Source organism: Ovis aries, chromosome 1, assembly GCF_016772045.2.
Source record: "Ovis aries strain OAR_USU_Benz2616 breed Rambouillet chromosome 1, ARS-UI_Ramb_v3.0, whole genome shotgun sequence".
Taxonomy (NCBI): Eukaryota; Metazoa; Chordata; class Mammalia; order Artiodactyla; family Bovidae; genus Ovis; species Ovis aries.
Genome location: NC_056054.1, coordinates 153,100,867 through 153,123,063, shown reverse-complemented (window position 1 = coordinate 153,123,063; position 22,197 = coordinate 153,100,867).

Genomic DNA, 22,197 nt, shown 5'->3' with positions numbered 1-22,197 from the left:
GAAATTGTGTAAGAATTTTAAGCTTCCCAAAGCATGATGAAGTAAAGAAGAAAAAGAGAACTGAGTCTATATTAAAGGCGTATCTAGAGAAAAGTAAATCCTTTAGCTTATAATCATTTGTTAAAAGAACATAATTTGGGACGTCATATAAATTTTCTCCCTCTGCTGTTAGTAAGCTATGTGTTCCCATCTGCTCCAAGGGTTGAATAAAACATACAGTATCTGATAAAAGGAAGTAGATGAATCATTTATATTTTAAGGATCATTTTCTTTATTTTGTAACTATATGTGTGTATTATATCAAATTGGATCCAATTTGTTCCCTAATATATATAAACTATCATACATCATATTTATATCACTCAAAATAATATAGTTTTATGGATATTTGTATTTTAGTTCTTACAGTATCAATAATTGACTTGCTTACATGTGATATACACTTTTATCTTTCCACAAGCTGTTCCCTGTCTAAGAATTTTATTTCCCCTATGTGTTGTTAGTATGCATGAATTCTTGAGCCAAGGTACCTGGATTCAAAATCTGGCTCTACCATCTATTAGCTGAACAAGCTCTGAAAAGCTTTTTTAAAATATGTTTTAGCATAAATATTTATTTATTTATTTTAATTGGAGTCTACTTACTTTACAATATTGTAGTGGTTTTGCCATACATTGACATGAAAAGCTTCTTGCATTCTTGCATTCTCTGTGCCTCAGAAGCATTATCTATAACCAGGAGCCAACATTCATATCAATGTAATGCAATCAATATGAAAACTAAAAGAAAAAATGTATGTGTATATATCTTAAGTTCTTTAGAACAGTGCCAGCATATTATATACAATTAATAAATGTCAGCTTGGTTATTTACCACACATAATGTCACTACTTTTATTATTTGATTTAATTCTGTAAAAAGATTTACTAAAATTCAAAAAAGTTTCTTTTTCTTTTTTTAAATTTTTTTTTATTTTTTAAATTTTAATATCTTTAATTCTTACATGCGTTCCCAAACATGAACCCCCTCCCACCTCCCTCCCCATAACATCTCTCTGGGTCATCCCCATGCACCAGCCCCAAGCATGCAGCATCCTACGTCAGACATAGACTGGCGATTCAATTCACATGATAGTATACATGTTAGAATGTCATTCTCCCAAATCATCCCACCCTCTCCCTCTCCCTCTGAGTCCAAAAGTCCGTTATACACATCTGTGTCTCTTTCCCTGTCTTGCATACAGGGTCGTCATTGCCATCTTCCTAAATTCCATATATATGTGTTAGTATACTGTATTGGTGTTTTTCTTTCTGGCTTACTTCACTCTGTATAATCGGCTCCAGTTTCATCCATCTCATCAGAACTGATTCAAATGAATTCTTTTTTACAGCTGAGTAATACTCCATTGTGTATATGTACCAAGGCTTTCTTATCCATTCATCTGCTGATGGACATCTAGGTTGTTTCCATGTCCTGGCTATTATAAACAGTGCTGCGATGAACATTGGGGTACATGTGTCTCTTTCAATTCTAGTTTCCTCGGTGTGTATGCCTTCAAAATCAATTTATTTTTTATTAAAGGATAATTGCTTTACAGAATTTTGCTGTTTTCTGTCCAACCTCAACATGAATCAGCCATAGGTATACATATATCTCCTCCCTTTTGAAACTACTTCCCATCTTCCTTCCCAACCCCATCCCTCTAGGTTGATACAGAGCCCCTGTTTGAGGTTCCTGAGCCATACAGCAAATTCCCATTGGCTATCTATTTTGTTATCTATCATGCATCTAACATGTATCTATCATGTTACTCTTTCCATATATCTCACCCTCTCCTAGAAACTTTTATAGTTTCTATAACATTTTACAGAATAATTTTCTATAGACAATTTTTTTTTCTTTTTTTTTTCAATTTTTACTTTTTTTTTTTTTAATTTTAAAATCTTTAATTCTTATATGCATTCCCAAACATGAACCCCCCTCCCACCTCCCTCCCCATAACATCTCTCTGGGTCATCCCCATGCACCAGCCCCAAGCATGCTGCATCCTGCGTCAGACATAGACTGGCGATTCAATTCACATGATAGTATACATGTTAGAATGTCATTCTCCCAAATCATCCCACCCTCTCCCTCTCCCTCTGAGTCCAAAAGTCCGTTATACACATCTGTGTCTCTTTCCCTGTCTTGCATACAGGGTCGTCATTGCCATCTTCCTAAATTCCATATATATGTGTTAGCATACTGTATTGGTGTTTTTCTTTCTGGCTTACTTCACTCTGTATAATCGGCTCCAGTTTCATCCATCTCATCAGAACTGATTCAAATGAATTCTTTTTAACGGCTGAGTAATACTCCACTGTGTGTATGTACCACAGCTTTCTTATCCATTCATCTGCTGATGGACATCTAGGTTGTTTCCATGTCCTGGCTATTATAAACAGTGCTGCGATGAACATTGGGGTACATGTGTCTCTTTCAATTCTGGTTTCCTCGGTGTGTATGCCCAGAAGTGGGATTGCTGGGTCATAAGGTAGTTCTATTTGCAATTTTTTAAGGAATCTCCACACTGTTCTCCATATAGTTCCTCTGATTAGAAATTTCTCATCAGTAAAAGCGAGAAAAGAAGTAAATTTCATTTTTATTAATCTTATCAAGAACCCAAATTTATAAAGGGGTATTACTTGAACAGGATCCAAATATACTAATTCATCATTTAAAGTTATATCTGGACCATTTTACAACATGATTTGACGAATTACAACATGATTTGCTTTTGGATCATGCTCGATCTGATGTCCAGTCTTCATTAAATGGTTTTACAATGAATTAGAAGACATGAAATGTTATAAGTTAACAATGGTAAGAATTTCTCTAAGGAAACGTTTAATAGGTATCCTACTGAACTAAAAGACTAAGAAAAGGAAGTAATAGACCACTCAAAATTTCATTTAAGCTTTTTAAACTTATTTTCTCCATCAAGAAATATTCACTTGAGGTTTCATTACTTCCAGTAAGTCAGTTCAGTTCAGTTCAGTTCAGTTCAGTTCATTCACTCAATCGTGTCCGACTCTTTGCGACCCCATGAAACACAGCACGCCAGGCCTCCCTGTCCATCACCAACTCTGGAGTTCACTCAAACTCATGTTCTTCTAGTCGGTGATGCCATCCAGCCATCTCATCCTCTGTCGTCCCTTTCTTCTCCTGCCCCCAATCCCTCCCAGGATCAGAGTCTTTTCCAATGAGTCAACTCCTCACATGAGGTGGCCAAAGTACTGGAGTTTCAGCTTTAGCATCATTCCTTCCAAAGAACACTCAGGACTGATCTCCTTTAGAATGGACTGGTTGGATCTCCTTGTAGTCCAAGGGACTCTCAAGAGTCTTCTCCAACACCACAGTTCAAAAGCATCAATTCTTTGGCACTCAGCTTTCTTCACAGTCCAACTCACACTTCCATACATGACCACGGGAAAAACCATAACCTTGACTAGATGGACCTTTGTTGGCAAAGTAATGTCTCTGCTTTTCAATATGCTGTCTAGGTTGGTCATAACTTTTCTTCCAAGGAGTAAGCGTCTTTTAATTTCATGGCTGCAGTCACCATCTGCAGTGATTTTGGAGCCCCAAAAAAATAAAATCTGACACTGTTTCCACTGTTTCCCCGTCTATTTTCCGTCAAGTGATGGGACCAGATGCCATAATCTTCCAAAGAATGCTCAAACTACTGCACAGTTGCACTCATCTCACATGCTAGTAAAGTAATGCTCAAAATTTTCCAAGCCAGGTTTCAGCAATACCTGAACTGTGAACTTCCAGATGTTCAAGCTGGTTTTCGAAAAGACAGAGGAACCAGAGATCAAATTGCCAACATCTGCTGGGATCATCAAAAAAGCAAGAGTGTTTCAGAAAAAATCTATTTTGGTTTTATTGACTATGCCAAAGCCTTTGACTGTGTGGATCACAATAAACGATGGAAAATCCTGAAAGAGATGGGATTACCAGACCAACTGACCTGCCTCTTGAGAAACCTATATGCAAGTCAGGAAGCAACAGTGAGAACTGGACATGGAACAACAGACTGGTTCCAAATAGGAAAATGAGTACATCAAGGCTGTGTATTGTCACCCTGCTTATTAACTTCTATGCAGAGTACATCATGAGAAATGCTGGGCTGGAAGAAGCACAAGCTGGAATCAAGATTGCCGGGAGAAATATCAATAACCTCAGATATGCAGATGACACCACCCTTATGGCACAAAGTAAAGAGGAACTAAGAAGCCTCTTGATGAAAGTGAAAGAGGAGAGTGAAAAAGTTGGCTTAAAGTTCAACATTCAGAAAATGAAGATCATGGCATCTGGTCCAGTATGTCATATTTACATAATTTGTTGTGAAACCAAAATATTTTAATTCTATTCCCCACCAACCCCTGCACACACAAGAAAAGAATATATAACAAAACAAAGTAGTCCATAGGAAAAAAAAAAAAAACATTAAGATGCTTTTTTTAAAGTAATTTAATTTCAACCCTTTGTATATTATAAGAAATATAATATGTATTATTACAAAAATATGAAATCCCCATTGGCATTTCAATATAAGTTTAATTAGAATGATATTTATAAATTTAACTTTACACTTAAATATAGATTATCTGAATATTTTTTGATATATGATATTATGAGCATATAAATAGTTCGATGATATAATAGAGACAAAGTGATATTATTTATTTTCTCATTAACAATTTTGATTGCTTTAGAAACATAAATCAAAGTATCATTTAAAGGAGATAAATATTCAACTATTAAGTTTTCAACAAATATATATAACAATGACATATTAATTATCAATCGTTACTCAAAATATGATGCATTTTTTTTCTATAAGCTGTAAATTTGTATCACATCTTTTTGAAAGAAAAGTTCCCAGAATCTATAACTAAGTTTCCAGAAATTTTTATTTCATTTATAACCATTTTTTTCAAAATATTCAGTATATTAATAGGTTTTTAAATTTTATTTGATTTTTAATTTTTTTCTTTGATTTACATGTACAAAAAATCAGATAAATCTAATTTGTGTACCAGTGCTGCTAAGTCACTTCAGTCGTGTCCGACTTTGTGCGACCCCACAGACAGCAGCCCAAAAGGCTCCCCCATCCCTGGGATTCTCCAGGCAAGAACACTGGAGTGGGTTGCCATTTCCTTCTCTAATGCATGAAAGTGAAAAGTGGAAGTGAATTCGCTCAGTCGTGTCCGACCCTCAGCGACCCCATGGACTGCAGCCTTCCAGGCTCCTCTGTCCATGGGATTTTCCAGGCAAGAGTACTGGAGTGCGGTGCCATTGCCTTCTCCGTCTGTACCAGTACATGTTCATATACCCCTCATTCTGTAAGATAAATCTTATCTTAGAAATTCACTGTAAACTTTGTAAGAATGCTTGTAGAAAACATACTAGGCTCATAGGACCTGTCACAAAAGAACAAACAAATTAGCAAATCAATTATCTGAATATGGAATAAACAATATGGTAGTTTTCCTCTCATGCATATCTGACTACTGACAAATTAAAATCCTGGAGGTATGACCTTGGTCTATAATCTATTGGCTATAACCACTAAATGCTCTGCTTTACAATTAGTTTTATTTTATACTAATTTTATCATTTCATCTAGAACAACTTTATCCTAAAGTCTTAATTTTGCATTTGATTTTAAAATCTCTTCAAAGTGAATCTGAGTCTTCAAGTATATACACACTAGGATTTATATTGAATATTTCAAAAAGTAAAATGAAACAAAGAGCTTTTCAGGTGCATATATTTATGTGTGTGCATATTCAATAGACTTAACTGTGATTCCTCTGAATAATCAGCCTCTAAAAAATATAGCAGATCAATTAAAATTATGCCTATTCACATGTTATTATATAATTCAAATTTCAACTATAAGCAGAACATGCATGTATTACTATAATGGTTTTGAAAACCTATTTGGTAGTGGGGGGAGAGTAATATGTGTTTTATAGAAAAATTCTGGTAGAGATTCTTGAGTAAGTCTTTGTTATCTGAGGAAGTACTTATATCATGTTGTATGTGATGAAGTACTTTTAGCCATGAGAGAGGGGGGTCAACAGTGGTTAAAATTCACTGGTAAGGACTGTAATAAATATTATTGGTGGTTTTGATAGAAAAATACTGATGAAGGATTATTTTCATACATAGACTAGGAAGTCTTCATAGAACATCTTTAGTACAATAATTTGCACTGGTTTATTTTAGTTAAGCATATCCCTTCCCATCTCTTTAAGTAGGGACACATACTCTTATAATGCCCATGTAACTCAAATCTGAATCCTAGTCTATCCCAACCCCTGACATTTGTGTTTGTCTTTCTGACTGTTTACACTATACTATAAATGTTGACCTTTAGCACAAATCCATTTTCTGGTCCCAGTGGATTTCTCTGCCTACTGATTCTTTGTCTCAGAAGACCCAACACTGACTCCCATATAAGGCATTCTGCCCTTCATCTGGCAGCAAGCCACTTGTGTGTCAGTATTTGCTTGTTTCTTAGTCTAAGGCAAATATGAATTATATTATCAAGTATCAAAAAAATTAGATGACCAAAAAATGAAAATATTTTCCATGTAACTAGTGAAGGAAACAGAGAATAGATTTCTAGAAACATGAGCTTTTATAAAATATTGTTTTAATTCCTCTTTATTTTAAAAATATATTTTGAGATTTCAGAGCAGAGTGGTTAATATTTAGGTTCTAAAACCACAAATTCCTGAGTTCCGATCCTACTTCTACGTCCTTGGATTGTTACTGTCTTGAGTGAGTCACTAGTGTGCTTCAGATATCAGCTATAAAATAGGTAACAGAGTTATTTAATAACTATATTACTATAGTTACTATGCTATTTAATAACTATATTAATGACAATTATTTAGAAAATAGGAAAACAAAAATAGCTAATCATTTATATAATTGGGATGATGGTCAATACTGAAATTAGATTGATTATATTCTTTGCAGCCAAACATGAAAAAGCTCTATACAATCAGCAAAGACAAGACTGGGAGCTGACTCTGGCTCATATCATGAACTTCTTACTGCAAAATTCAGACTTAAAATGAAGAAAGTAGGGAAAAGCACTAGACCATTTAGGTATGATCTAAATCAAATCCCTTATGATTATACAGTGTAAGTGATGAATAGATTCAAGGGATTAGATCTGATAGACAGAGTGCCTGAAGATCTATGGATGGAGGTTTGTGACATTGTACAGGAGGCAGGGATCAAGACCATCCCCAAGAAAAAGAAACTTTAAAAAAGGCAAAACGGTTGTCTGAGAAGGCCTTACAAATAGCTGTGAAAATAAAAGACATGAAAACAAAGGAGGAAAGGAAAGATATACCCATTTCCATGCAGATCTCCAAAGAATAGCAAGGAGAGATAAGAAAGCCTTTCTCAGGGATCAATGCAAAGAAATAGAGGAAAGCAATAGAATGGGAAAGACTAGAGATCTCTTCAAGAAAATTAGAGATACCAAGGGAATACTTAATGCAAAGATGGCCACAATAAACGACAGAAACGGCGTGCACCTAACAGAAGCAGAAGATATTAAGAAGAAGTAGCAAGAATACACAGAAGAACTATACAAAAAGATCTTCATGACCCAGATAATCATGACGGTGTGATCCTTCATCTAGAGCCAGACATCCTGGAATGTGAAATCAAGTGGGCCTTAGGAAGCATGACTATAAACAAAGATAGTGGAAGTGATGGAATTCAAGTTGAGCTATTTCAAATCCTAAAAAAAAAAAAAAATGATGCTGTGAAAGTGCTACACTCAATATGTCAGCACGTTTGGAAAACTCAGCAGTAGCCCAGGACAGGAAAAGGTCAGTTTGCATTCCAACCCCAAAGAAAGACAATGCCAGAGAAGGCTCAAACTACCACACAATTGACTCATCTTACACACTAGCAAAGTAATGCTCAAAATTCTCCAAGCCAGGCTTCAACAGTATGTGATCAATAAACTTGCAGATGTTCAATCTGGATTTAGAACAGGAGAGGAACCAGAGATTAAATTGCCAACATCCATTGGATCATCAAAAACCGAGACTTCCAAAAAAACATGTATTTCTGCTTTATTGACGATCCCAAAGCCTTTGATTGTGTGGATAACAACAAACTGTGCAAAATTCTGAAAGAGATGGGAATACCTGACCACCTCACTTGCCTCCTGAGAAATCTGTATGGAGGTCAAGAAGCAACAGTTAGAACTGGACATGGAACAACAGACTGGTTCCAAATAGGAAAAGGAGTATGTCAAGGCTGTATATTGTCACTCTGATTATTTAACTTACATGCAGAGTACATCATGAGAAATGTTGGACTGGATGAGTCAAAAGCTGGAAACAACATTGCTGGGCAAAATAGCAATAACCTTAGATATGCAGATGACAGCATACTTATGGCAGAAAGCAAAGAAGAACTAAGGAGCCTCTTGATGAAAGTGAAAGAGGAGGGTGAAAAATTTGGTTAAAAACTCAAAACTTAACATTCAGAAAACTAAGATCATGGCATCTGGTCCCATCACTTCATGGAAAATAGATGGGGAAACAATAAAAACAGTGAAATACTTTATTTTGGGGGGCTCCAAAATCTCTGCAGATGGTGACTGAAGACATGAAATTAAAAGATGCTTGCTCCTTGGAAGAAAAGTTTTGACCAACCTAGACAGTATTTTAAAAAAGCAGAGACATTTCTTTGCTAACAAAGGTTCATCTAGTGAAATGTATGGTTTTTCTAGTAGTCACGTACAGATGTGAGAGTTTTACCATAAAGAAGTCTGAGTGCCTGAAGAGTTGATGCTTTTGACTGTGCTGTTGGAAAAGACTCTTGAGAATCCCTTGGACAGCAAGGAGATTTAACCAGTTCATCCTAAAGGAAATCAGTCCTGAATATTAATCGGAACGACTGATGCTGAATCTGAAAGTCCAACACTTTGGCCACCAGATGCAAGGAACTGACTCCTTTGAAAAGACTCTGATGCTGGGAAAGACTGAAGGTGGGAGGAGAAGGGATGTCAGAGGATGAGATAGTTGGATGAAGTCACTGATTCAACGAACATGAGTTTGAGTAATTCAGGGATTTGGACATGCACACGGAGGCCTGGCATGCTGCAGTACATGGGGTCGCAAAGAGTCAGACAAGACTGAGTGACTGAACTGAACTTAATTGCTGATTTATATATTAATGCATATATTAGAGAGAAAGTAATTTTATGTCTGATAAGACATTGACTGCAAACGTGGTGTATTTCTAAGCTTCTATTGTCTAAATCCAACTTTGAAAACGAGATTTATTTATGCTTCTCATTTAATAAAAGGTGATAATAGTCAATTAAAGAAGTGTTAAAATAATGAGAAGTTTAGCAAAAAGAAATGAGAGAAAATGTAGTAGTAGAGATTTGATTTTTTTAAAGTTGCTTGTAACAAACAATTAATTCTATTAAAAAGGAGAGAAGAAGCAATGCAAAGACAAACAATTTACAAATTGGTATAAGAAAGCTAGTGAGATGATGTTGAATGTGAGCTGCAAGGGAAAAGTGTAGAAATAAACCGTTTGTATTTTTCTCTATTTGACGATTAAGAACTTAATTGGATAATGTAATTTGGACTAAAAATTTCTGCTAAAATGCCTCCAAATATTCAAATCGGACAGCCCTTTTAAAACTCTGAGGCAACCCTGAAGTTTTTTTTTGTTTGTTTGCTTTTTACGTTTTATAAAGTATATCTTAATAGCAGTGCTTTCCTTATATGTTACTTTGATTTGATACATATAACACGTAAATGATGAATCTTTTCAAATGGTTATACTTAGAAAGATCTTTTGTACAGTCCTTCTGTTTACTCTTGCCACCTCTTCTTAATATCTTCTGCTTCTGTTAGGTCCATAACATTTCCATCCTTTATGGAGCCCATCTTTGCATGAAATGTTCCCTTCATATCTCTAAATTTCTTGAGGAGATCTCTAGTATTTCCCATTCTGTTGTTTTCCTCTATTTTTTTGCATTGATCGCTGAGGAAGACTTTCTTATCTCTTCTTGCTATTCTTTGGAACTCTGCATTCAGATGTTTATCTTTCCTTTTCTCCTTTGCTTTTCACTTCTCTTCTTTTCACAGCTATTTGTAAGGCCTTGCCAGACAGCCATTTCACTTTTTTTCATTTCTTCTCCATGGGGATGGTCTTGATCCCTGTCTCCTGAACAATGTGATGAACCTCTGCCCATAGTTCATCCTGGAATATGAAGTCAAGTAGGCCTTAGAAAGCATCACTACGAACAAAGCTAGTGGAGGTGATGGAATTCCAGTGGAGCTGTTTCAAATCCTGAAAGATGATGCTGTGAAAGTGTGCACTCAATATGCCAAAACTTGGAAAACTCAGCAGTGGCCACAGGACTGGAAAAGGTCAGTTTTCATTCCAATCACAAAGAAAGGCAATGCCAAAGAATGCTCAAACTACCACACAATTTCACTCATCTCACATGCAAGTAAAGAAATGCTCAAAATTCTCCAAGCCAGGCTTCAGCAATATGTGAACCATGAACTTCCTGATGTACAAGCTGATTTTAGAAAAGGCAGAGGATCAAATTGCCAGCATTCACTGGATCATTGAAAAAGCAAGAGAGTTCCAGAAACACATCTATTTCTGCTTTATTGTTATGGCAAAGTCTTTGACTGTGTGGATCACAATAAACTGTGGAAAATTCTGAAAGAGATGAGAATACCAGATCACCTGACCAGCCTCTTGAGAAACCTATATGCAGGTCAGGAAGCAACAGTTAGAACTGGACATGGAACAACAGACTGGTTCCAAATAGGAAAAGAAGTACATCAAGGCTGTATATTATCACCTTGCTTATTTAACTTCTATGCAGAATACATCATGAGAAATGCTGGGCTGGAAGAAGCACAAGCTGGAATCAAGATTGCTGGGAGAAATATTAATAACCTCAGATATGCAGATGACACCACCTTTATGGCAGAAAATGAAGAGTAACTACAAAGCCTCTTGATGAAAGTAAAAGAGGAAAGTGAAAAAGTTGGCTTAAAGCTCAATATTCAGAAAATGAAGATCATGGCATCTGGTCCCATCACTTCATGGGAAATAGATGGGGAAACAGGGGAAACAGTGTCAGAGTTTATCTTTTTGGGCTCCAAAATCACTGCAGATGGTGATTGCAGCCATGAAACTAAAAGAAGCTTACTCCTTGGAAGGAAATTTATGACCATATTGAAAAACAGAGACAGTTTGTCAACAAAGGTCCATCTAGTCAAGGCTATGGTTTTTCCAGTAGTCATGTATGGGTTCAGATTTGGACTGTGAGGAAAGTTGAGTGCTGAATAATTGATGCTTTTGGACTGTGGTGTTGGAGAAGACTCTTGAGAGTCCCTGGACTGCAAGGAGGTCCAACAAGTCCATTCTAAAGGAGATCAGCCCTGGGAGTTCTTTGGAAGGAATGATGCTAAAGCTGAAACTCCAGTACTGAAACTCCAGCATGGCCACCTCATGCAATGAGTTGACTCACTGGAAGAATCTCTGACTCTGGGAGGAATTGGGGGCAAGAGGAGTGGGGAAGGCAGAGGATGAGATGGCTGGATGGCATCACCGACACGATTGACATGAGTTTGAGTGAACTCTGTGAGTTGGTGATGGACAGGGATGTCTGGCATGCTGCAGTTCATGGAGTTGTAAAGAGTCAAACATGACTGAGTGACTGAACTGAACTGATATTTGGAAAATAAGCAATAGGATATCAGTACCACTCTTCTCAGTATTGAATGAACTTGGTTAGTAGAATATGTTGAAAAGTATGATTAGAAAAAAAAATTAACATTTCTATGCATTATCCATTTGCTCCAAATTCATGATTCTATCATCATATTACACTGATGTTAGTATCCTTCCATTAGTATCAGGGCCAGAAGGATCAAGATCACCAGGTGGTGAAATTTGTTGATATATACCCACAACTTCCTGAATCTCACATTCTGCTGTCTTACTAGTTTTTCCAATGCCCTGATGCAATACATTTCTTTTAACTGCAGTATGGTACCACATTTCAAGCATTTCCTCTTCAATAATATTTCACATAACTACATTCAAGAAGCTTAGGGAATGGCTTTTTGGACATAATTATATTACCATATTATAATAGTTGTGCATATTGACAACAGAGTCTAGAGAATTTTATCATCTTTGTGTAAAAGCACCTATATTTGTTAGTGTGTGTAAATCAATGCAGTAGTTAATGATAAGGTGAGGAAATAATTCATTTGTTTAATAAATATTTTCATAGTACCTATCACACTTATCTTTTCATACCAAGTGTGATAGGTACTATGCAAATATTTATTTGTATGCTAGAGATCTCTTTGAGAAAAATGGAGACACCAAGGGAATATTTCATGTAAAGATGGGCATAACAAAGGACAAAAATGGTATGGATCTAACAGAAACAGAAGATATTAAGAAAAGGTGGGAAGAATACACAGTGTAATTATACAAAAAATATTTAATGACCCAGATAAACATGATGGTGTGATCACTCACCTAGAGCTTGACATCCTAGAATGTGAAATCGAGTGGGCCTTAAGAAGCATCACTATGAATAAAGCTAGTGGAGGTGATGGAATTCAAGTTGAGCTATTTCAAATTCTAAAAGATGATGCTGTGAAAGTGCTACACTCAATATGCCAGCAAATTTGAAAAACTCAGCAGTGGCCACAGGACTGGAAAAGATCAGTTTTCATTCCAATCCCAAAGAAAGGCAAAGCCAAAGAATGTTCAAACTACCACACAACTCGACTCATCTCACATGCTAACAAAGTAATGCTGAAAATTCTCCAAACCAGGCTTCAATGTTATGTGAACTGCAAACTTCCAGATGTTCAAGCTGGATTTACGAAAAGCAGAGAACCAGAGATCAAACTGCTGACATTCACTGGATCATGGAAAAAGCAAGAATGTTCCAGAAAAACATGTACTTCTGCTTTATTGATTACGCAAAAGCCATGCTGTGGAAAATTCTTCAAGAGATGGCTTATTCTCACCAACTTACCTGCCTCCTGAGAAATATGCATGGCAGTCAAGAAGCAACAGATAGAACTGGACACAGAACAACTGGTTCCAAATTTGGAAAGGAGTATATCAAAGCTGTATATTGTCACCCTGCTTATTTAACTTCTGTACAGAGGACACGATGTGAAATGCCAGACTGGAAGAAGCACAAGATGCAGTCAAGATTGCAGGAGAAATATTAATAACCTCAGGTATGCAAATGACATGACCCTTTTGGCAGAAAGTGAAAAGGAACTAAAGAGTTTCTTGATGAAAGTGAAAGAGGAGAAATGCTGGCTCAAAACAACATTCAAAAAAAAAAGAAGATTATGGCATCTGATCCCATCACTTCATGGCAAATAGATGGGAAAAGAATGGAAACAGTGACAGACTTTATTTTCTTGGTCTCCAAAATCACTGTAGATGGTGACTGCTGCCATGAAATTTAAAGACACTTGCTTTTTGGAAGAAAAGATATTACCAACCTAGACAGCATATTAAAAAACAGAGACATTACTTTGCCAACAAAGATCTGTCTAGTCAAAACTGTGGTTTTTCCAATAGTCATGTATGGATGTGAAAGTTGGCCTATAAAGAAAGCTGAGCACCAAAGAATTGATGCTTTAGAACTGTGGTACTGGAGAAGACTGTTGAGATTCCCTTGGACTACAAGTAAATCAATCAGTCCACTTTAAAGGAAATCAATCCTGAATATTCATTGGAAGGACTGAAGCGGAAGCTGATGCTCCAATATTGTGGCCACCTGACACAAAGACTTGAATCATTGGGGAGACCCTGATGTTGGGAAAGATTGAAGATGGGAGAAGAAGGAGACAACAGAGGTTGAGATGGTTGGATGACATCACTGACACCATGGACATGAGTCTGAGCAAGCTCTGCGAGTTGGTGATGGATAGAGAATCCTTGCATGCTGCTAAGAGTTGGACATGACTGAGTGAAATGAAGTTATCACACTTACATTGCTCTAAGCCCTATGAATATTGTGGAACATAAGGCCAAAAAAGTTCTCCTTACATAAAAGTTAAGGTCCGTATTGTTTTGTCTCTAACCTCAAAACCCAATTACTTCTATATAATTTTGAGCGTTTTGTTCTCTCTTGTTGCAGAATTTTTACCTCCTGATTGAGTCATTGATTGATTTTTATATTTGTTCTCTTTAACCTTGAAAACACACACACACTGAGTCAAACATTCAGTTATATCGTTAGAAATTTGTCACTTTTTTATTTGTTTGGAGTTAATTGCTAAGATAATATAAGATAGCTGGAACATCAGAAAAATAACAAAACTTTTCCCTTAACCTAAAATTTAGGTGTCACTTACTATTTTTTAATTAACTTTCAGTCAATTTTATTTTTATTCTCTGCCTGCTAATACTCCCACTGTATTTTTTCACTGATATCCATAAAAGATTTAGCCTCTTCATTGTGTAAGCAGTTTTGAGTTTTAAAGGTAATATATATGCAGCATTTTTTTAAAATCACCTTAAGTTCATCAATTACTTTAAATGTCAAAACCTCTATGCCTGGAAGTGTGATAGCTGTCTCCTCAATCAGGATAAAACTTGACAGAAATAGAACAAAAGTTTTAATGTTGATCTGTTGCTAGAAGGATAGGGATGGTATATTGGAATATCTTTAGTTTAAATTGTTCAAGTTTTGAGTTTGAATTGAAATATGCATTAAAGCAAAAATATGGTTTTTAAATGAGAACTATGGTAGCATAAGCATAACTTTATCATTTTTACATCTCTGATAGTTGTTTAAACTTATAAATCAAGAGTAGAAATTAGCATGGGCTATAAGATAACACTGTGGTAGAGTTCAAAATAATTTTACATCATAATTCTGGAATTTCAGGATCCTTCATGTTTTTTTTTTTTTTTAATTTCATAGAATTACACACAGTTACTCAAAAATGTTAGAATAAAAAATGGACGTGAATATTAAAGAATACCTCAAGCCCTCTGAAGTAGTAAAGGTACTAATCATTCATAATCATGTATTATAGTTAAAAGCAAGCATTTTTATTTTTCACTAAGTACCAAGAGACAGGTACCGTTAGCTACCTGGGTTGCAGAGCTTCATGTCCTTGGCGTGAAGGGGCTTTCAGATACTTATTTATTCCAGCCAGTGGGATTCCAACAGATGTGAAGAATGGTAGGTAGAGGGTAGAGTGTTTACTTGTGAGCTTCAAATAAAATATGCCCTAAAATGTTCATATTTTAATATGTATAGGAATTTGTATTTCAAATAATCTAGTAGATCCCTTTAATGTAAGAGCTTGCAACTTGAATTCACATTGGGAAATCTTATTCTAGGGAAACAAAACAACATACAAACACAAAAACAATTGTATGCCATTTCATAATCCTCTTGCCCTACCATTTACTCTAACCAGTTGAATGTTGACTAGTTTCATATAAGCTTTGCCCAGTTTAGTGCAAGTAAAATTAGACTGCACCTTAGTTCAACCAGGCCACTTTCCCTTTGGGGCTGCTCTCAACTCCAGAAAAATAAACGACCCAATCAAAAAATGGGCCAAAGAACTAAATAGACATTTCTCCAAAGAAGACATACGGATGGCTAACAAACACATGAAAAGATGCTCAACATCACTCATTATTAGAGAAATGCAAATCAAAACCACAATGAGGTACCACTTCACACCAGTCAGAATGGCTGCGATCCAAAAATCTGCAAGCAATAAATGCTGGAGAGGGTGTGGAGAAAAGGGAACCCTCCTACACTGTTGGTGGGAATGCAAACTAGTACAGCCACTATGGAGAACAGTGTGGAGGTTCCTTAAAAAATTGCAAATAGAACTACCTTGTGACCCAGAAATCCCTCTGCTGGGCATACACACCGAGGAAACCAGAATTGAAAGAGACACATGTACCCCAATGTTCATCGCAGCACTGTTTACAATAGCCAGGACATGGAAACAACCTAGATGTCCATCAGCAGATGAATGGATAAGAGAGCTGTGGTACATATACACAATGGAGTGTTACTCAGCCGTTAAAAAGAATTCATTTGAATCAGTTCTGATGAGATGGATGAAACTGGAGCCGATTATACAGAGTGAAATAAGCCAGAAAGAAAACTCCAATACAGTATACTAACACATATATATGGAATTTAGGAAGATGGCAATGACGACCCTGTATGCAAGACAGGGAAAGAGACACAGATGTGTATAACGGACTTTTGGACTCAGAGGGAGAGGGAGAGGGTGGGATGATTTGGGAGAATGACATTCTAACATGTATACTATCATGTGAATTGAATCGACAATCTATGTCTGATGCAGGATGCAGCATGCTTGGGGCTGGTGCATGGGGATGACCCAGAAAGATGTTATGGGGACGGAGGTGGGAGGGGGGTTCATGTTTGGGAATGCATGTAAGAATTAAAGATTTTAAAATTTTAAAAATAAAAAACTAAAAAAAATAAAAAATAAAAAAAAAAATAAAAATAGAATGCCCAGGAACTCTGGCCTACACACTTGTATTCACTCATAGTCAGAAAAGGTGTGTGTGTTAGTTGCAGTCAGTCATATCCAACTCTTTGTGACCCTGTGGACTGTAGCCCATCGGGTTCTTGAGTCCATCGAATTCTCCAAGTGAAGATACTGGAGTGGATTGCTATTTCCTTCTCCAGGGGATTTTCCTGACCCAGGGATCAAACCCTGGTCTCCCGCATTCCAAGAAAATTCTTTACCATTTGAACCACCAGAGCCAGAAAGGGAAGAGTAGTTAACTTCTGTGGAAGTGTTAAAACCCTTGATGAATGGCAGACGAGGATAAATGCTTTCTTCTTTTCTTCCAGGAAAGGGGTTGAGGTGAACAGTTGTGAAATACAGTTTATAAAACTGCTTATGAGACTTTGGCAACTGGAAAACCATGCAAACTCAATATTACCATTTTGTACTGACTTTCTCTCCATCTCTGTTTTCTTCCTTTTCACTGCATCTCTGTTGCTTGGGTTAACATTCTTAAATAAACTACTGCTGATAAGTGTTTTCCTAACTTTCTGGGAACTCAGACTAAGAGAACAACCTCATTAATGAAATTTTTAGTTATATATAATTGAAGAGAATATTTCCTGCTGGGGGAAAAAAAAAAAAAAGATAGGCCCTAAGAAAGTAATTGATCCATCTGGACACTCTGGATTACTTTGGGAGAATATTACATTGGTGAAAATGTTGATAGTGGACAAATCAGGGCATATAACTACTAGCTGCTTCTTGGGATTCAGCAGGCCTATATCTTCAGATGATTTATAAATTAATACATTTATTTATGCAATTTTAATAATTTTGGTTGGAAGATGAGGGCCATCATTTCATGAGATATTTTAGACCACAAGGTCAAAGACAAGACTGCATTATAGCCCAGGTAAAAATGTTTGGCAGAAAATTATCAGCACATTCGTTTTCCATTCCCTTCCTGGACCATAGTATTACTCTAGAAGTATGTTGTTTGATTCAGTAGCCACTAGGTGTATGTGCCTGAAAATATGATGAACTCAAACTGGGACATGATCTGAGTGATCTCAGATATTAGTGAATCTTGTAGAAGAACTTTTTTCTTTCAACTGCCTTATAAGTTTGACTTTTTTCAGATAAACACATAGAAATATTTTTTATTTCAAAATTAAATCAAAATAAGGAAAATAGAAAACTGAAACCAATGGCATACTATGAGATAAGAAAATTGTGAAGACCACTGAGAGGAACACTGTGTTCTATCTGGGGAACATGGTGGTCTCTCTTAGGTTTTTATTACCTGTGTTTTTACTGTAAAATTCTATGCTAACATTTAATATAAACCAAATAAATTGAAGCTATAGCATTTAAATTTCTAAATGCTATTTCTTGAAAAAGTTATGTGGTAATAAAAGTATTAATATATAATCTATTTTCTTTTTAATATAAATTTATTCATTTTAATTGGAGGATAATTACTATACAATAGTGTATTGGTTTTGCCATACATCAACATGAACCTGCCAGGGGTGTATATGTGTTCCCTATCCTTAACCCCCCTCCCACCTAATTGATAAAAATGAGCAACGTCTTCTAGATATATACCAATTAAGACAAAAAAGGTACTTGCGTCATCATTATCATGTCCTCATTTTTAACACTTGTATTTCAAATATGATATCTCAGCATGTGTATTTTTAAAATAAAAGCTAATAAAAGTTTTCATTTATTAACTTGTTAGAAAAACACTAACGTGCAAAAAAAAAAATTTCAAATGTCAGTTCAGTTCAGTTCAGTCGTGTCCGACTCTTTGTGACCCCATGAATTGCAGCATGCCAGGCTTCCCTGTCCATCACCAACTCTCGGAGGTCATTCAGACTCACGTCCATCGAGTCAGTGATGCCATCCATCCATCTCTTCCTCTGTCGTCCCCTTCTCCTCCTGCCCCCAATTCCTCCCAGCATCAGAGTCTTTCCCAATGAGTCAACTCTTTGCATGAGGTGGCCAAAGCACTGGAGTTTCAGCTTTAGCATCATTCCTTACAAAGAACACTCAGGACTGATGTCCTTTAGAATGGATTGATTGTATGTCCTTGCAGTCCAGGGGACTCTCAAGAGTGTTCTTGAACACCACAGTTCAGAATCATCAATTCTTCAGCACTCAGCTTTCTTCACAGTCCAACTCTCACATCCAAATATGACCACTGGAAAAACCATAGCCTTGACTAGATGGACCTTTGTTGGCAAAGTAATGTTTCTGCTTTTCAATATGCTATCTAGGTTGATCATAACTTTTCTTCCAAATAGTAAATGTCTTTTAATTTCATGGCTTCATTCACCCGCTGCAGTGATTTTGGAGCCCCCCAAAATAAAGTCTGACACTGTTTCCACTGTTTCCCCGTCTACTTCCCATGAAGTGATGGGACCAGATGCCATGATCTTTGCTTTCTGAATGTTGAGCTTTAAGCCAACTTTTTCACTCTCCGCTTTCACTTTCATCAAGAGGCTTTTTAGTTCCTCTTCACTTTCTGCCATTAAGGGTGGTGTCATCTGCATATTGAGGTTATTGATATTTCTCCCAACAATCTTGATTCCAGCTTGTGCTTCTTCCAGCCCAGTGTTTCTCATGATGTACTCTGCATATAAGTTAAATAAGCGGGGTGCTGTTAAGCTGCTAAGTCACTTCAGTCGTGTTCAACTCGGTGTGACCCCATAGACAGCAGCCCACCAGGCTCCTCCATCATTGAGATTCTCCAGGCAAGAACACTGAAGTGGGTTGCCATTTCCTTCTCCCATGAATGAAAGTGAAAAGTCAAAGGGAAGTCACTCAGTAGTGTCTGAGTCTTTGCGACCCCATGGACTGCAGCCCACCAGGCTCTTCTGTCCATGGGATTTTCCAGGCAAGAATATTGGAGTGGGGTGCCATCACCTTCTCCCAAGCAGGGTGAGGAAAATACATTTTTCAAGTTTATACAGAAGGTGCTTAATAATAACTTTGAAATATATTTTAATATATTCCATTATATTTATGTTTAGATTTATACAATTGGAAATTAAAGTTTAATTATATTAAATAAAGTTTAATTAAATTAATTTTCATTGTTTCAATCCCTCTTAATTTTGGTTTTTAATAAATTTAAGAAACATTTTTATATTCCAAATATATAAAATATACAGTGATGTTGAAATATAATAATACATTTTAGAAACAAAAGTCTATAAAGATATCAACAAAATAATTATAATAACAGCAAAATAACTTTTTGAATAAGAATGCTGGCTAATGGATATAGAAATCATGGAATTATGAATTAGGAAATGACCTCATATGTTAATTATAAAGTGTAAAAAGAGAAATATTCCCACTCTCCTTAGTCAACCATTTTGTCAGTACCAACTGAGGAATCCACCATAGCTAAACTTTCTTGAAATGTAAAAGTGTTAGTCACTCAGTTCTATCTGGACTGAGTTGCCATTCTCTTCTCCAGGGGACATTCCCAACCTAGGAATTGAACCTGAGTGCCTTGCATTGCAGGGAGATTCTTTACCATCTTAGCTACCAGAGATCCTAACTGTTTTTGGCTGATATTTTCTAAATATTCCTCACAAATTTAGGTTTATATAAGAAAATAACAATAAAGTATCCTCCCTCCTTTTCACATAAAATATATTATTGTATCCTTAAGACATTTCCTTAGTACACTGAGAACTTTCTCTATCTTCAATAACAATAAAAATTGTGTTGAGTGCAAAGATTATCACATTTTTAAAATTGCTATATATGAGATTGTCCATTTCCCCATGCCTCACAAACTGACTTCAAACCTTTGAAATTTTATCCAATTGAAGGCTAATTTATATTTCTATTATAAATAAGGAATTTTTTTGACAGCAGTGTGAACTTGTTTTGAGTGCCAGTAATTTTTCCAGGAAGTCATTAGTTTATGTTTATCTTATCATTGAAAAATTTAGTCATACATAAATATTTTGCCTTTTGGGTTTTGAGTCATAATTAGAAAGGCATTTCCATCTTCAAAGCTAACAAAATATCTGTTCACATATTTTCAACTAGTAGTTTGATGGTTAAAACTTCATTTATATCATTCATCCACTTGAAATTTATCCATGAATATGAGCTGACATACATCATGGAACAACAGACTGGTTCCAAATAGGGAAAGGAATAAGTCAAGGCTGTATATCATCACCCCGCTTATTTAACTTGTATGCGAGTACATCATGAGAAATTCTGGGTTGGATAAAAAACAAGCTGGACTCAAGACTGCTGGCAGAAATATCAGTAACCTCAGATATGCAGATGACACCACCCTTATGGCAGAAAGCAAAGAACAAAAAAGCTTCTTGATGAAAGTAAAACAGGAGATTGAAAAAGTTGGCTTAAAACTCAACATTCTGAAAACTAAGATTATGGAATCCAGTCCCATCACTTTGTGGCAAAAGATGGGGAAACAATGGAAACAGAAGCAGACTTTATTTTGGGGGGCTCCAAAATCACTGCAGATGGTGACTGCAGATGTGAAATTAAAAGCCACTTGCTCCTTGGAAGGAAAGTTATTACCAACCTAGACAGTATATTGAGAAGCAGGGACATTACTTTGTCAAGAAAGGTCTGTGTATTCAAGGCTATGGTTTTTCAAGTGGTCATGTATGGATGTGAGAATTGGACTATAAAGAAAGCTGAGCACTGAAGAATTGATGCTCTTGAACTGTGGTGTTGGAGAAGACTCTTGAGAGTCCCTTGGACTGCAAGCAGATCCAATCAGTCCCCCCTAAAGGAGATCAGTCCTGGGTGTTCATTGGAAGGACTGATGTTGAAGCTGAAACTCCAATACTTTGGCCTCCTGATGTCAAGAACTGACTCATTTGAAAAGACCCTGATGCTGGAAAGATTGAAGGCAGGAGGAGAAGGGGAGGACAGAGGATGAGATGATTGGATGGCATCACTGACTCAATGGACATTAGTTTGAGTAGACTCTCGGAGTTGGTGATGGACAGGGAAGCCTGGCATGCTGCAGTCCATGGGGTCACAGAGAGTTGGACATGACTGAGTGATTGAACTGACTGATATTCAGTTTTAATCATTTGTTTCTTTTTTCTCTTTTTTCTTAATGAAGAGCTATCCATATTGATAAATAGAATTTATTTAATTTTCCACTATTTTTCTCCAATGATTTTAGTAAATAATTTGTCCTTAGTCTATTTCTGGGATTTATGTTTTATTTTTAATGTATCAGATTATTCATGGGCTTTTGCAACACTGGTTTAATATTTAAAGCTTGATAAAAGATGCTTACTCATTGGAAGGAAAATTATGACCAACCTAGATAGCATATTCAAAAGTAGAGACATTACTTTGCCAACAAAGGTCCCTCTAGTCAAGGTTATGGTTTTTCCAGTGGTCATGCATGGATGTGAGAGTTGGACTGTGAAGAAAGCTGAGTGCTGAAGAATTGATACTTCTGAACTGTGGTGTTCAAGAACACTCTTGAGAGTCCCCTGGACTGCAAGGACATCCAACCAGTCCATTCTAAAGG